At 39.8% G+C, this 17,818-nt stretch overlaps 1 long non-coding RNA gene across 4 annotated transcripts in view; it reads left to right on the forward strand.

Annotated features, from left to right (window-relative positions):
* The first annotated feature begins 2,538 nt into the window (after positions 1 to 2,538).
* Positions 2,539 to 17,818, forward strand: part of LOC148517612 (uncharacterized) — a 31,055-nt gene continuing 15,775 nt past the window's right edge. For all 4 annotated transcript variants that reach the window (XR_015879277.1, XR_015879278.1, XR_015879276.1 and 1 more), the window contains exon 1: positions 2,539 to 2,673. This is a non-coding gene — a long non-coding RNA (uncharacterized LOC148517612). The remainder of the gene's footprint in view (positions 2,674 to 17,818) is intronic.

The raw sequence follows: 17,818 nt of genomic DNA on the forward strand, positions 1-17,818 counted from the left end.
AGAGAATACTATGATAGAGGATGGAGCATTATATCATTAGCAAATGTCTTTAATTACTTATTGGGTACCTGGCATGTCGGAACGGAACAATATTTTTTGAAGTATCTAAACATACACATATGTATTTGTACATTACTTTATTTAATATGTATGTGGAATACTACAGACTTTAGCCGAATTTTACTATCTTTCTTCGCACTCTCATCGGTACTGGCCCGCAGGAGCCGGGCACAGTAGGACCGAAAGCAGATGCATCTATTAAAAGGGATCAATTATTGTCAATATATGTACTCTCATCATTATCTCCTCTGCACAATACCACTGAAGCATAGAGATTTGAAAGCAGATGCATGGCATTCTTGATTCTTTCTTTTCAGTATGACTATTACTCATCTTAATTTTCTGACTGTTATAACTGACACTGAGAAGGTTAACACTCATTAATATCATTCGATGCATGCAGATGAATTAACAGCAGTATTTCACTCCTCAAAGTGTGCAGTTCTTTTATACCCACTATTCTTTCTTTCTTTTTTTTTTTTCGGCAGTCCAAATCATTGACAGATATTACCCCATACTGTAAGGGGGCAGTCTGGTGACATTCCCAACAGATACTTCATCCTATATGTTTTTTAGAAATATTTTTTGCCTTGACATATGAACACGGCAGTTCATACTTGGGGGACATATTCTGGATCACAATAAGCATTTTAGATGACTACTAAGTGACCAGAACATGATACATTTGTCCAACAATAATTTAATTAACAGTGTGATACTTTAATATACAACCTTTGTGTAATTTGTCTGTCTATATATGGTGTTATGCCTTTTATGTATGTAAGTTGAAGATTATGTAATAAACTTTGTTTTAATAGATTACATTAAGTTTGTGCCCCCAGCCAAAAGAGTTTACTTTTCCTTTCTTTTTTTGTAATTTAACAGATACAGGGCCCAATCAGAGCAACCCTGCAAGCCTCCTTAATGATAGACTAGTGTGCACACAGACAAGACATTAAATAGCATGCAGCTGATACTGCACACAGGCAGACAGTGATTAATGAACACATGAGATCAGCACATAGACAGACAGGAATGACAGGCTAATGGGAGGCATCCACTAGACAATTTTATCCCTGTCCAACCTCTTAACGATTTTCCCTTGAAGTTTCCCTTGAAATTTGATCTTCCACTCTGAACAATTTGCAAAAGATTTGCAAACGATTTGCAAAACATCTAACAATAAACTATGTTGTTTCAATCTGTGATTGAGAGCTTTCAGATATAGTGGGCAGATAGTGGTTCATTGTTTGATAGTTCAGCTTGAATGATGTGTAAACGATGTGTAAATGATGTGTAAACGATTTGTAAGCAATCAAGTGAAATTGACTTGCATGTTCAGTCGATGGAGGAGACGATCAAACGACCAGCGGGAGCGCGCATAGTACATCGTTAGAAACAATTACTGCACGATTTGCAAACGATGTTTGAACGATTATCGAACGATTATCAAATGATTATATCATTATCGTTCAACTTTATCGTCTAGTGGATACCCACCTTTAGAGCTAAACACATACAAGACATAGAGATTTGAAAGCAGATGCATGGCATTCTTGATTCTTTCTTTTCAGTATGACTATTACTCATCTTAATTTTCTGCCTGTTATAACTGACACTGAGAAGGTTAACACTCAATTCATCTGCATGCATCGAACTACATATAATGTTTTCATTCCAAACTGCAGTGTTGCCATAGGATTAATTCACTATGCGATACAGGGATGATACTATGTAACAGACAGAAAAACCATGTGGTTCAGCAGTGAAGGGCACAACAATAATGGACAGGTGCCATTTACTAATAAAGGCACATGGCTTTGATGTATACCCTATTTGATATAACTTGCACGCAGCACACAATGGCACATTTATACCCCTTTTACACCAGAGCAAAAACCTGGGTTTTTGCTGGGTTTACCCGGGTCGCAGCTCAGTGTAAAAGGGTCCCTGAAAAATAACCTGGGTCAAGTGACCCTGCAATCAAACCCAGGTAGCTACCAGGGTTGGACCCGGGATGGACCCAGGTAATGGTGCAGTGTAAACGGTGCAACCCGGGTTATCTGACCTGGATCATGCCTAAAATGAGCGGATTGGTGGTTGTGGAGCATTCACCTCCCACTTTTTATGACCTCACAGGTTTAGCAGGGCAGACCTCAGTTCAGTGTGAACAGGGCTGACCTGGGAGTAACCCAGATCAAAGGTGCTGTGTAAATGGGTCTGACCTGGGTCTGACCAGGGTTGGAACCATGTCCAAAAACCCAGGTCGGACCTGGGTTTTTGGTGGAAAAGAGGTATAATTAAAAACAAACACATGCAGAGTGCTAAGTGAAACACAGAGCCCTGATGCAGACATCACAAGTGAAAGCCCACACTAGCACACATGTTCGTAATCAGCAGTAGAGGCGGGACACCGTTCAGGCAGCCGCTCATTGGTCCGTGGTCTGTTATTAGAAGGATCTAAGGTAGAGACTCTGAATGTACCGTGAACAAGCCAGCAGAGGCGAAACGATATCGTCGGAGACAGACGCAGCACCTCCGTTCCCGCTGTGCGCACAGCGGGTGCTGTTACAGACCAGGTGACGCTTCATCCTACTATTATAGCCGCATAAGGTAATAAATCATTTGCACCTTGTGGCTAACACTTTTAATTGATAAACACATATTTTGTGGTTTGTGATTCTTGCAGACAAGGGATAATTATTACCCTTGCCATGCAGGATCTAGATTGTCCCACAGTCGGATCATCAAGTGATTATTAACACATCACTGATTACTGACAGGGTACTTCTCACTACACATACACAATTGCAATGCTCAACTTTACTGCTACTATCAATTCTGTTTACTTATTGACGTGTGTTGTGAGAGTTTCCCTGCCATATTTATATGCTGTTTGATAAGGGAAACCTATATTTGAGCCAGTGACAACTGTTGCCATACAGTCTCTCACCCTTATGCCATTAGTTGGAAGAATTGAGAATAATGAGGTGACAGAGACAAGGGAAATTTGTATTCAAGCTTGTGATGGCTTTTAGATCAAATACTGAGTGATATCTGTGACAGTATCATTACCATCGATTGTCACAGCATCTATTCACAAGGGATATGTAAATCATGATGTTTTTGTAGTGAGTATAAAAGAGGAAATATAGATTGAATCTATTACATTGTCTAACAAAGGAAACCTGTATTTAAGCCAGTGACAACTATTGATTAATATTGAGTGATATCTGAGACAGCGTTATTACCATTAATTGTTGCCACACCCTTTCACAAAGGAAATGTCTAATGTGATGATACTTTCTAATTCATTGGGAAACGTATATTCAAGCCAGTGATAACAGGTGTATAATATTGAGTGATACCTAGTACAACATTACTACCATCGATTGTTGAAATACCCAATTAATGGGGGAATGTCTATCGTGGTGATTTTTTCTAGGTATTGTCAAAGGAGAAACATCGATTAAATCAACCAGACCACTATCTACCAGCAAACGATAGTGTTAGAGTTTTTCTATTATACCTAATGCTGTCTAGATCCTCAGGTGTGCTGTGACTATATTTACTCTCAGTTGTACAAAACAAGGCATGAGCTCTCGCCTACTACTTTATGTAAAGTGAAAGACACTAGTCACAGGATAGATAGCAGGATAAACACTCACAGCACATATCATTGGCTAGGAGTTTAGACATAAAACTAGAGAGAATACTATGATAGAGGATGGAGCATTATATCATTAGCAAATGTCTTTAATTACTTATTGGGTACCTGGCATGTCGGAACGGAACAATATTGTTTGAAGTATCTAAACGTACACATATGTATGTGGAATACTACAGACTTCAGCCGAATTTTACTATCTTTCTTCGCACTCTCATCGGTACTGGCCCGCAGGAGCCGGGCACAGTAGGACCGAAAGCAGATGCATCTATTAAAAGGGATCAATTATTGTCAATATATGTACTCTCATCATTATCTCCTCTGCACGATACCACTGAAGCATAGAGATTTGAAAGCAGACGCATGGCATTCTTGATTCTTTCTTTTCAATATGACTATTACTCATCTTAATTTTCTGACTGTTATAACTGACACTGAGAAGGTTAACACTCATTAATATCATTCGATGCATGCAGATGAATTAACAGCAGTATTTCACTCCTCAAAGTGTGCAGTTCTTTTATACCCACTATTCTTTCTTTCTTTTTTTTTTTTCGGCAGTCCAAATCATTGACAGATATTACCCCATACTGTAAGGGGGCAGTCTGGTGACATTCCCAACAGATACTTCATCCTATATGTTTTTTAGAAATATTTTTTGCCTTGACATATGAACACGGCAGTTCATACTTGGAGGACATATTCTGGATCACAATAAGCATTTTAGATGACTACTAAGTGACCAGAACACGATACATTTGTCCAACAATAATTTAATTAACAGTGTGATACTTTAATATAGAACCTTTGTGTAATTTGTCTGTCTATATATGGTGTTATGCCTTTTATGTACGTAAGTTGAAGATTATGTAATAAACTTTGTTTTAATAGATTACATTAAGTTTGTGCCCCCAGCCAAAAGTTTACTTTTCCTTTCTTTTTTTGTAATTTAACAGATACAGGGCCCAATCAGAGCAACCCTGCAAGCCTCCTTAATGATAGACTAGTGTGCACACAGACAAGACATTAATTAGCATGCAGCTGATACTGCACACAGGCAGACAGTGATTAATGAACACATGAGATCAGCACATAGACAGACAGGAATGACAGGCTAAGAGCTAAACACAGACAAGACAGGATTACATGCAGTTTCCCAGTAACAACAAGACTGGTAAACTGCAACCAAGATGACCTACTAACTGCAGATCCTAACAGTACTCTCCCTTGATGAGGGGTTACGGAACCCCTAGACCCTGGTTTGTCTAGAAAGTTCTCAAAGAATTTTCTCTTCATGGTAGGAGCATGTAAAGATATTTCAGGAACCCAGGAGCGCTCATCCAGTCCATAACCTTTCCAATGGACAAGAAACTGAAGGCAACCTCGAGAAATTCTGGAGTCAAGGATCTTCTCCATGACAAACTCTTGGACAAGCACTGGTGGAGGCCTGACTGAACACCTAGAAGAAAATGTGGAGGAAAAGAACACTAGTTTCAGGAGGGAGCAATGAAAGGTATTACTGATCCTAAGAGTCCTCGGTAATCGCAGTCGAAAAGGCCACAAGGTTCACTTAGGCAACAATACAAAATGACCCAATGAACTTGGGCCCCAACTTCTGTGACCTCGTAGATTGATGACAGCCAGACCAAGTCTCTTATCTTGAAATTGCAGGGCCTCCGATGTTTGTCAGCCCATCTTTAGGACTGACCTGAAGCTTGAAGAAGAGACTGATGCACCTTTCTCCAAACTGATTGTAGCCTAGAAACTAATGGAGATGAAGGTGTACTGGCTGCAGGGAGCTCCCAGAATTGCAGAAGAAGGGAGAGACGGAGGAAGCAGAATGACAGGAGTTGTTATAAGCAAATTCTGTAAAGAGCAACAGAGAAGCCCAGTTGTTTTGGCACTTCGAGATGAAACAGCGGAGGTACTGTTTCAGGGACTGATTGGCCCGCTCCATATGCCCAGTGGACTATGGGTGATACCCTAATGACAAGCTGACATTGATGCCTAGATCAGCACAAAAGCACCTCTAAAACTGAGCCACAAATTGCGTCCCCCAATCTGAGATGATATCCACTGGAAGTCCAAAGAGTCTGAAGACATGCTGTAGGAACAGCGCAGACAACTCTTTGGCGGATGGTTACTTGACGAGAGGTATGCAATGCACCATTTTGGAAAAAACGGTCTATGATGGCACAGATGACTGTGCACCGAGAAAACACAGGAAGTTCAATGACAAAGTCCATCGCAATATGGGTCCATGGTTTAGAAGGTGTCGAAAGAGGACACAATAGCCCTTGCGGAGTAGTCCTGAGGGTCTTATTTCTAGAACATACATCACAGGCCAGGATGAACTCACAAGTGTCTCTAGACATGGACTGCCACCACACAGCTTGAGACAAAAGTTCAAAAGTTGTAGAAATGCCAGGATGACCCCCTGCTTTAAAAGAATGGAAGTTCTTCAAAACAGCTTTACAGAGTCTTTTGGGAACAAAAAGCACACCTGATGGCTTACCAAGAAGGGCTTTAGCTTGACAAGCCCCCGAGAGAATCTGCCAAAGTCCTGGTGACAGCACAATGGATCCTGGAAGTAGGAATGATGGTCTCTTCTGAAACCCTGGGTGGTTGACTGACAGAGAAGCTTCAAGACAGGGCATCCGCTTTACTATTCTTGGACTCAGGCCGAAATGAAATCACATAGTTGAAGCGGATGAAGAATAAAGCCCACCGTGCCTGTCTTGCATTCAACCTTTTTGCAGTCTCGATGTAGGCCAGATTCTTGTGATCAGTGAGAACTGTCACTACATGGTTAGCCCCCTCTAACCAATGCCTCCAGTCCTCAAAGGCCCACTTAATGGCCAACAGTTCTCAATTGCCCAAATCATAGTTCTTTTCCGCCAAACCGAATTTCCTGGAGAAAAAGGCACATGGGTGCAGCTTACCATCCTTGAGATCTTTTTGAGAAAGGATAGCTCCCACTCCAATCTCAGATGCATCGACCTCGACGATGAATGGAAGCTTTGGATGTCGGAGGACGGAAGCAGACACAAAAGCCATGTTCAAAGTGTCAAAGGCTTGAATGGCCCCAGGTGATCAATTAGCAACCTCAGCTTCTTTTTTGGTGAAATCCATGATAGGGGAGACTATGGAGGAAAAGGACTTGATGAATTGGCGGTAATAATTTGCAAAACCCAGAAACCGTTGGATAGCCTTCAATGTCTTGGGTTGCTCCCAGTCCAGGATGGCCTTCATCTTGCCAGGGTCCATGGAAAAACCTTGCGAAGAAATACTGTAGCCCAAGAATGACACCTCCTTAATGTCAAGCTCGCACTTTTCCAGTTTGGCATAAAGACTGTTATCCAGTAAACTTCACAAGATCTGCCTGACATGTCTCCGATGTTCCTCCACAGATTTAGAATAGATGAGGATGTCATCTAAATAAACCACTGCAGAGTCCCAAAAAATTCCTTAACACCTCATTAATAAAATCTTGAAACACGGCTGGGGCATTGGAAAGGCCAAACTGCATAACTAGATATTCAAAATGTCCTGAATGGGTGTTAAAGGCCGTCTTCCACTCATCCCCTTCTCTGATGTGAATGAGGTTATATGCGCCTCTGAGATCAATTTTAGTGAAGATGGAGGCCTAACGCACTTGGTCAAAGAGTATGGAAATGAGTGGAAAGGGATATGCATTTTTGACTGTGATTTTGTTCAGTCCACGGAAGTTGATGCAGGGTCAGAGGGATCCGTCCTTCTTCTGGACAAAGAAAAATCCTGCTCCCACTGGGGATTTGGACGGACAAATGAAGCCTTTATCCAGAGCCTCCTGAATTTAGTCCTGCATGGCTTTATCCTCCGAAATGGACAAAGCATATAACCTGCCCTTGGGAAGCCTAGCACCGGGAAGCAAATCGATGGCGCAGTCAAAGGGATGGTGAGGCGGCAGGACATCAGCATTTTTCTTAGAAAAGACCTGGGGTAGGTCATGATAGGGGGTCGGAACTGATGAAGCGACAGCAGCAGCAAGACTAATAGGTCGAGGCAGACATTGAGAGAAGCAAGATGAACCCCATTTTAGAATTTCATCAGTCTGCCACTGGATTACTGGGTTATGCTGCTTCACCCAGGGTAAACCCAGAACCACTGGAGCCAATGGACACTGCAGGAGAAGAAACAACAAATCCTCTCGGTGAAGGGCACCAATCGACAGCTGCAAAGGAGGAGTCCTGAAGAGCACTGGAACCTCAGAAAGACTGGTCCCATCCAGTCCAATCACCGACACAGGAGTGGATAATGGCAGCGGGGTCAGACCCCAAGTTTGGAAATAGGACATGTCCATGAAATTATCTGCTGCGCCACTGTCAACAAATGCAGGAACGGAGACTTGCTTCTTGGATAGATGGACATTCGCAATTATATGGACAGAATTTTCTAGGGAGACGGATGCAAGGCCTCGATGTACCTCCCCTACTTCACCTAGACCTTGCCTTTTCCTGGCTTTTGAGGGCAGAGCTGGGCAACATGACCTCCACCGCCGCAGTAAAGGCATAAACCCAACGAGCGTCTCCTTTGTTTCTCCAGAATACGAAACGCTCCTAGCTGCATGGGTTCTTCAGACTCGGACGGAGCCATCCATAACGGAGATCGAGGGGGTTGAGAAGGCAACTTGGAGCAGGATACTGGACAAAGATATACTTTATTTCATCTGATAAACCCCAACAAAATTGACTTCGTAAAGCTGGATCGTTCCAGCCTGTGTCAACTGCCCATTTACGGAACTCTGTACAATAGTCTTCCGTGGCTCTGTTCTCTTGCTTAAGTGACCTAAGACTTGCTTCGGCCATAGCCGCTTTATCCATGTCATCATAAAGCAAACCTAATGCAGCAAAAAATTACTTGACTGTCTGTAATGCCGGACTGGTTGACTGAAGACTGAAGGCCCAGTTTTGCGGGTCACCCTGTAGTAATTGAGATTATTATCCCTACTTGTTGGGTCTCGGAACCCGAGGACATAGGCCGGAGTCTGAAGTAAAGCTTACAGCTTTCTCTAAAGTTTAGAAAATCCTTACGGTTCCCGAAGAACCGAACTGGCAAATTTAACTTGGGTTCTACTATAGTGGGAGTTTCCTCCACTCGGAGGGAGAGTTCCTGCACTTTTTGTGTCAGAACCTGGATCTGGGCTGCCAGAATCTGATCCGGATGCTGACGAGGCTCCTGTCGAAGACTAATTTACATAATTCCATATTTACATATGCTTTATGCTGTATAATGAAGCAGTACATGAGATTTAACAGGGCATTGGTACTTCCATTTTGTTTCTCTGTCCAAACTCAGATTTAAATGGAAACTAGTGTGATGTCTTTAAGGCCGCTCCCTAGGGAAACTGTTTATCTAACAAAGTGAACGAGATCATGCCCATATATGTGTCCTTGTGCTGGGAAAACTATTCAGACTAAATATGGGATGTATCACTCAAAAGGAATTCAGTTTCGAGTCTGATTGCTAAGGAGGAGTTAACAAAAATAAGCTTTGTCTATCTGATAATGTTAGTGGGTGTATGAAAGGGGCGTATAATCTGAATATTGTAATAATTTATAAGTACTGTGTGACAATGTCAATCATTGTTATTCCTGCATTATAACCCTGGGAGAATATGTCCCAGTTAAAAGGGCTTGATCTAATTATTTAATTAATAAAATGACAAATTCTTAAGTATACTGGATTGGAGAATATTACTTATTATGGAACAACACCTGTTAAAGGTCACTTAAACAGTTGGAGGCACTGCTTATGACTTTACAACATCCATCATCTACCTGTGCACCTGTCAGGTTTCCTCACTACCTCAACAATGGGAGAGGAGTGGCTGTACCTGCTGTCTGGCCAGCAGCTGGGACATCCAATCTCCAAAATCATCGTGAGTATCAGAATTAATTATATATATATATATGTATATGTATGTATGTATGTGTGTGTGTGTATGTTTCTGTGCTCCGAGATGTTATGTAATGAGAGGAAATGGTGTACCACGTGATGAAGGTGGTTTAGCTAAAGTTGAACTCAGATATGATTTTATATTGTGTGTTGTTGCATTTAAGTAATATTACTAAAAAATAGAGTTAACTGTATTAAGATGCTTTAATAATTTATACTGTGATCTGATCACTCACAGTCAAAGGTTTATTTCATATTTGTGTAGTGAAGAATGTATGAATTATGAATGTATGAAATGTGGAGATGTACCTGTTTTTCGACAGACAGACGTGTCGCAAGATGTAATACAAATGTGGTTGTATTTGCTTGGAGAAAAACAGGTGATCATAGAAAGCTTGTCCTGACTATGTGCGTTTCTATGGTGAGTGTTCAAATGACAAGAGATGATAAAATGTGTATTCCAGTGGATGGAAATAAAAAAAAGTTCAGCGTAAAGTGTTAATTTGTAAGGTTTACATAATTAGTATAAGTAATTCTAAATTAAATGCAGAGATCAGTCCGCACGCGTGCGTAAAGTATGTCTTTAAATCTCTACAATTTCTTAAACAGATGTATGTTGTTGGGAACACAATGGCAGACTGCAGCTGCTATTGCTATTTCTATAATTGTGTCAGTAATGTTTAAAAATATTCTTAAAAATCTTTAAAATATTGTTTAGTATCTGTAAAACAAAGCGCTGTCCCAGTATCTGAAAAGTACAGGCAGAGTTTACGGTATTGTTTGCCAAGAAAAGTTCTTATAAGTTCAGAATGTCCCAGACAAAAGACAGAGTTTACAAAAGCAAGAGAACTATAAAGGCTTATATATTTATTACATTATCATTATTACATAAACCAATAGAGAAAGTTTGGAAACAGCTAATTTTTACAGAAATGTGATTTTTTTTTTTTATGAGACAAATAGTGTTGATGTTATTAATGACCATAAGCCAAATGTTTAATGCTATGTTATACCAGACTAAATAAGAATAAGACAGTTGCTGCTAATCATAAAGGATTCCACATGATTACATGCTTAAGGGACTTTTTAAGGCTAGATTGAATGATGCATAACGTAATAGGGCAGCATTTAAATATCTAGAGTGGGAAGAATGATACTTTACATAATTGCCAACTTAACAAGGAGAGTACAGACACAGATCTTATGCAGAACAGAGATGTTGGGTTGGAAGATATTTGGATATAAGTGAAGAGATGTATGTTGGTTTGGTTAATAGCGTCATTCGTGAGTGTAAGTATTTTAAATTAAATACGGTAGAAGACTGGCAGCCAATAGAGAGACTGACAGACTAGATTAGCAGACACTGAATGTTTGTTGAGAACAATCAACCTCGCAGCTATATTCAAAATGCCGTATAGTGGGGAAAACCAATAATGAGACTATTACAATTGTCAATGAGGAAATAATGACTCCATGTGTTAGATTTGTTGCATTGTCTTGCGTAAGATATGGTCGAATTTTGACTGTTTTTTTTAGATGTATGTAACAGGATTTAGAGACAGTTGAATGTGAGAAACATTAGACAGTTTATAGTCGAGGATGACACCAAGGCAGCGAGCTTGTGAAGTGGGGGTGATTGTCGAGTTATCAAGTTGTCAATGGTTATAGGGATATCAGCATGGTGACTAATATTGGTTGGTAGATATATAATTAATTCTGCTGTGGATACAGTAATTTTGAGGTGGCAAGATGACATTCCAAGATGTAATGGTGGAGAGATATACAGTGACACAGATGAGTGCAGATAGTGACAAATCTGGGGAGAATAGGAAAATTTGAGTATCCTCTGCATACAGATGATATTGAAAACCAAAGGACCAGATTAGTTTGCTAAGAATGGAGGTAGAATCAGAAAAGTGCACAGTATAAGAGCGATTATATGAGTAGGATGTCAATCAAGAAGGGATGTCTCTTGAAAACCTAGGGATTATATTGTTTGCATAGGAAGAGAATGCTGTTTCTGTGGAGTATTAGGAATGAGATGAGAAGAGTGTAGATACTTCATCTATATTAGAAGGGACTAATAAACATGATCCTATATACTTCCTATGTTCAGAGCAGGATTGTAAACTTTTGTAATGACAAACTGTTTAACTTGTTCTTTCAGTATTTTCAGAGTGAGAAACTGTCAGTCTGTGTAACTTTGTGCGTCAGTGTGAGTTTAACTCTCTCTATACCCCTCCCAGATGGAGAAAGAGCTGCACAGAGGAGAAGAAAAAAAAAGACAAATGCTTTAACTATCTCAGAGCATGAAACTGTGTCTGTATTCTTGCATCATAGGTTTCTTTTGTACCTCAGCTAGGGTACTAATAAAAGAAGGTTATGAAACATACTTTTTAGTATATACGCAGTATCTACATAATGTTTTAATAAAGCAAAAGGATATATTCTGAAAAAGTTTACAATATTTGATGAATAATTTGAAATTTTTTTGTTCTAATAGATGACTCTGTCCTTATCTAACAGTGATCTGTGGTTATATTCAAAGTTATTTTAAACTTCAATAAGAGCTATTAACAAACAATTATGTTTCTTTTGCAGAAGCAAGTTGAAAGTTTAATGGGACAAAATCAAACTATATACTGATAATTTTAAATATACAGGACATTGTTTTCCACCATCTCGAAGACATTTATAAGGGTGGCATTAATTGTTAAGTTGAATTGCATCTATTGGTTTTACATACTGTTATTCAGATATTTAATAATACTCAACTTAAACATTTCTTACAGCCAAATTTTTTTTTCTTAATGGGAGATAATATGTTAGACTCATATCAATCTTACATATGTCATAATTTCAATTGTGCTACATTGATCTTCTTTATCCTCAACAGGGGGGAATATGGTTGATTATGGTTAATGGTGAGGAAAAAGGAAGACAATGAACATGTTTGCAATAATGAAATATAACTATTTTTCAGTAATGGAAAGTTTCATTAGATAATTTTGACTTAGTTCTCTTTACTGATGATAACTGTTACAGACAGATACATAATGTTTTTTTTTGGTCACAGGGTATGCATTACAGTGACTACTACAATCAATGTAGTTAGCTGAATGTAATGTACAGTATTGATTGTAGCAATTGGAAGCATAGGGGTTACCGCATAGCTTCTGGGAACTACAATTTTACATGTACAAACAGTTAAAGAACTGAAAGAAGCAATATGTTTACTAATAATAACTTGTAGTAATTAAGTGTTGGGTACAAACTAAAGAGATTGATATTATTTTCATGGGTAACATATTAGCTTACAGGGTAGTATGAAAGGTAATTTTAAGTACATATGATGAGCCAGTTATAGAAACTCAGTAGATGGTGTTTAAGGATATCACATTTGACCAATTAAGACAATATCAGGAAAATACTTCTCACAATAAGGTCAATGTCTGGAAATTAGAGCATTGTTATAAGAGAAGATAATGGGTATTTGAGTAGAATTGAAATTAATACAAGCCATATAGAGATTGTTCATGGGTTAGTACATTTAAGAGCAGATAATATGAATCACATTGTACAATACTACTGGTATGCTCGAGCCAGAGAAAGTGAAAATGTGAATGTTTATGTAATTCAGATGATAAATAATGAAGAAAAATTGATACCTACTAAAACATTTTCAAAGTACTATTGATGATTGATTTTATTCAGTTACCAATGTCGATGAAGTAGGATTTGAAGTTTGTCGATTAGAAAGGAGTGGGGCATGTCATTTAAGAGGATTAAAGTATGTTCTTATTAAGGTTTCGGGATGTTGTAAAATATAGTGTTAGCATGTTCTTGGAGTTTACTGAATTATAGCTCCATAATGCTAAGAGAAGAGATTTTGGAGGAATTTGTATGTAAGGTATAGTTTGCTTACTGTAAGTGTTATTGAAAGTTACAGGGGAAGTTTTTCAAATAAGTGAAATGATGGGAATAAAATGAAAGTTACACACAATGGTGTTATAAAAAACAAATGAGTTAAACTTACAAAAGAGACAGGAATAGCATTGTTTGAAGGCCTACAGTTGGTGCTTCATAGTAATAGAATCACACCTGAGCCTTATCTCAATCTCTCCTTATTAATTGTTTTTTGAACTACAATCAACATGTGTTGCTAAACCAAAGACTGATTTGAGATTACAACATGATTTGACTGTTCAATATTTTATACAATTGTCTAAGCAGCTACAACAAGAAGACTTTAGGGGAAGCTCAACAGGATATTCAACTAACATCAGCATTTGATGCAGAAGATGAAATACAGTCTAGAGACTATGATGGTATGATGAGAAGTTTGTTACATTCTGGTTCCCTTACAGATCAATGGGATGGTCCTTAACATGGCAAAGTGATGCTGACAACAGATACAGCTATAAAGGTTACTGAGAAGGACACCTGGATCCATGGCTCACATTGAAAAAGGTCAGAGAGAGAGATCGAGCTTAAAGGGGACTTATTCTCAGACTCAAGTGCAGATATAGAGACTGAGCTATAAAGACTGTGATATAAGACTGAGAACTCTTCAATCAAGATGGAGATTATTGCTCACAATAGACTATGATATAGACTGATGACAAAGGAACCATAATTTTTCTTAGCTGTATGATGGAAACAATTGTGTTTATTGCAACATTGAGACTTATTTTTATTTTGGAGAGAGGGCGAGCAAGGGTTCATGGTCTGGTATGACTACACATCCAGTAGTGTGGATGATGGGGTTATTCTAATAAGTCCTTTCCTTCCTCTTTTCTAAGCAGGGAAAATGATTGGTATCAGAAATCTGATTTATCATCTATTGAAAAGTGCATTGGCATTTACTGTACTAAAACCAGAAGAAAGATGTATACTATGGTGTATGGATATTATTCAAAAGAGTATCCAATTCTACAAAAATATTCATTGATGGGTAAAGTATTAAATGGAACCATTCTTGAGTTGAAATATACTGAAAATACTAAGATAATTAACATAAAAACATGTGAGAATTGTGAAAGAAGTTGTAAACAGGAAAAGGGGTTACTGATAACATAATTATTAGTGGATTTGTTAAGTTATAGTTATTTCCATATGTAAGTGAACGCATTCCATTTTGTTTTAATAAGAAGGTATATGAAATGAAGCAGCCTACACTTCAGATCTGAATAACTACAGGAATGTTTACTAGTCCAATACAAGTAGAAAATGATGAGTCATAATATTGTAATAAAATCTTTACTGTGTACAAACTAGGGATGTGCGCCGGACCATTTTTGCCGGATTTGGATTTGGTTCTAATATGTCGTCCGGCTTTGGATTTGGATTTGCCAAACTGCGGTGACTGGCTTTGGATTTGGATTTTTTTACAAAAATTGACAAAAAAAGCTAAAATCACATAAATTGGTCTTTTTTTTTTTCTTCCTAGAGTATTATTAAGCTCAATAACATTCATTTCCAGTCAATTTAGACCATATCACAGCTTATAATATTGTTTTCAACATTATTGACCAAAGGTTGCAGTGAGCTGACTGGTTACTAAGCGACAAAGCAGCGGCACAACGACACAGACACCACAGTATAAAGCACATCTATGACACATTGCCACACAGCAGTGGCAGAAATGAAAAGTAGTGCACCCACCCAGTGGGTACGGCTAGCAGAGTCACAGTACTTGTTTACATAGTGGGCTATGGCCCAAGGAGTCACAGTGCACAATCTTATTCACATTACACCGCACATAGGGCCTGATTCACATTACACCATAAAGTAGTGTCTCTTATTTATGTTACGACACACAGTAGTGCCCCTTTTACACAATGCCCACAGTAGTGCCCCTTTTACACAATGCCCGCAGTAGTGCCCCTTTTACACAATGCCCGCAGTAGTGCCCCTTTTACACAATGCCCACAGTAGTGCCCCTTTTACACAATGCCCACAGTAGCGGTGTCCCTTACACAATGCCCCCAGCAGTGGTGCCCCCTATGCAGTCCCCTTAGTAGTAGGGTCCCCTATGCAGTGCCCCCAGTAGTATGCCCCCCATTAGCAGGCCCCTCCAGTAGTATGCCCCCCATTAGCATGCCACCCAGTAGTATGCCCCCCATTAGCAGGCCACCCAGTAGTATGCCCCCCCAGTAGTAGTAAGCCCCTCAGTAGTATGCCCCCTCAGTAGTATGGCCCCCCAGTAGACACCCCCCAGTAGCAGACCACCCCCCAGTAGTAAGCCCCCCCAGTAGTAAGCCCCCCAGTAGTATAGCCACCCCCAGTAGCAGACCCCCCCCAGTAGTATAGCCCCCTCCAGTAGTATAGCCACCCCCAGTAGCAGACCCCCCCCAGTAGTATAGCCCCCCCCAGTAGCAGGCCCCCCCAGTAGTATGGACCCCCAGTAGCAGACACCCCAGTAGCGCCCCAGGCCCTTGCACAAGTAAAAAAAAACAAAAAAAAAACTTACCTGTATCCCCGCTCCCGCGCCGTCCGCTCTGCTGTCACACGCTGAGGATGGAGCCGGAAGACGGAGCTCATGTGTGAGCTCCAGCCGGCTCCCTCCGTGCAGCAGCCAATGAGAGTCTGTGTGACTCTCATTGGCTGCTGTAACAAACACACAGCTGCCGCTGGCGGCTATGTGTTTGTGTCTGTGTAGGGCAGAGCGCTATCACAGCGCTCTGCCCTACACAATAGGAGCCCTGATGTCGGATTCTCTAGTGAGAATCCGACATCAGGCGGCCGCCGTTCGACCCGAACGGGGATCCGAGTCAGGCGGGGAACACCCGAACAGGGTTCGGGTGGACTCGGATCCCCAATGTTCGGAGCGGTTCGGATTCCACAGAATCCGAGCCGCTCATCTCTAGTACAAACCTTAAATTCCTTGCTATAATGAACAATGTAAGGAAGATTTTAAAAGGACTAAATGCTTATTATGTATTTTTTACAATGAGGTATTTGATTATACACTACTAGGGATTAGTTCCAATATTGAGTGTTCCAAATAGTGATACAGATCATATAGTTCAGTCGTCCCAGGATGCCGCACAGGTGTTCCAACCCACTCTGCAAATCCCCCCACCCCCCGAGACATCCTAGACTGTCGACCATAGGTCCAGCAGGGGTGACGTGCAAGGTCACTGAACCACACGGGAAGGAGCCCCCTAATAGGGTCCACCTACCTCCCCAGTCTCATCACCACTCATCACTGAACCCCACCCACCTGCCCGGGATCTTAACAGAGCAGCATTGTGACTACTCAATAAAAGATTTTGCCCAAAATTACTGTGTCTCGCTGGCCTCATTTTGATCCTATTCCATTCCCCTTTTCACATTACTCCAAACTACACTCCATACCCAATCACACCCTCCTCACTCCCAAAACATCACCACCACCAGAAGAAACATTCTAATTAACACCACTCACAAACACGCACAAGTCATCACCAGTACTAGCAGGAAGAGCGCACCTTACCCCCCCTACCCCCAGATATTCTTTATTACCTATGAGGAAAGTATGCTTACAAATTATTGCCAATTAATTCAAAAGATATTTCTTTTTTAGGCAAACTGATATAACATAAAATTGTAGTAACTCATAATAATTTGTGATAAGATCTTTTGCAGGATGCCAGACGTTTTACAAGAGATATTGATCCAGTGAATAAAAATAAATTTCTCTGATTGATACTTCAGTGAGACATTATGTTGGAAACAACTTTGCTAACATCCTTACGTATGATAATTGGGGATATTTGAATAATCAACATGAAATTACTGAACTGGACAAATTTATTGACAATGATACTGGACTTTCTATGATAAGACATTCATATATGTTGGACATTTATTAAAATATTCCGGAATGAACTATTACTACAACACCGCCATAATTGATTGCTTAATTGTACAGACTGGAGGATATTATTGAACTTTTTATACAAATCTTGAAATTCAATGTTGAAGTTATTTGACCAATAATACTACAGATGAAGAAACCATTATTATCAATTGCATAAATGAGGTTTATGCTATAAAAGAAGAATTTCTATGTATACATTGTGATAGAGACTCTAAAGTGATTTATGATGATCATGATTAGATACTAATTGTTGATTTTCAGGTTTACAAATGTTTTTTAACATATTTTAT

This window comes from Taudactylus pleione, unplaced genomic scaffold (assembly GCF_031769625.1).
Source record: "Taudactylus pleione unplaced genomic scaffold, aTauple2 ptg000214l, whole genome shotgun sequence".
Classification (NCBI taxonomy): domain Eukaryota; kingdom Metazoa; phylum Chordata; class Amphibia; order Anura; family Myobatrachidae; genus Taudactylus; species Taudactylus pleione.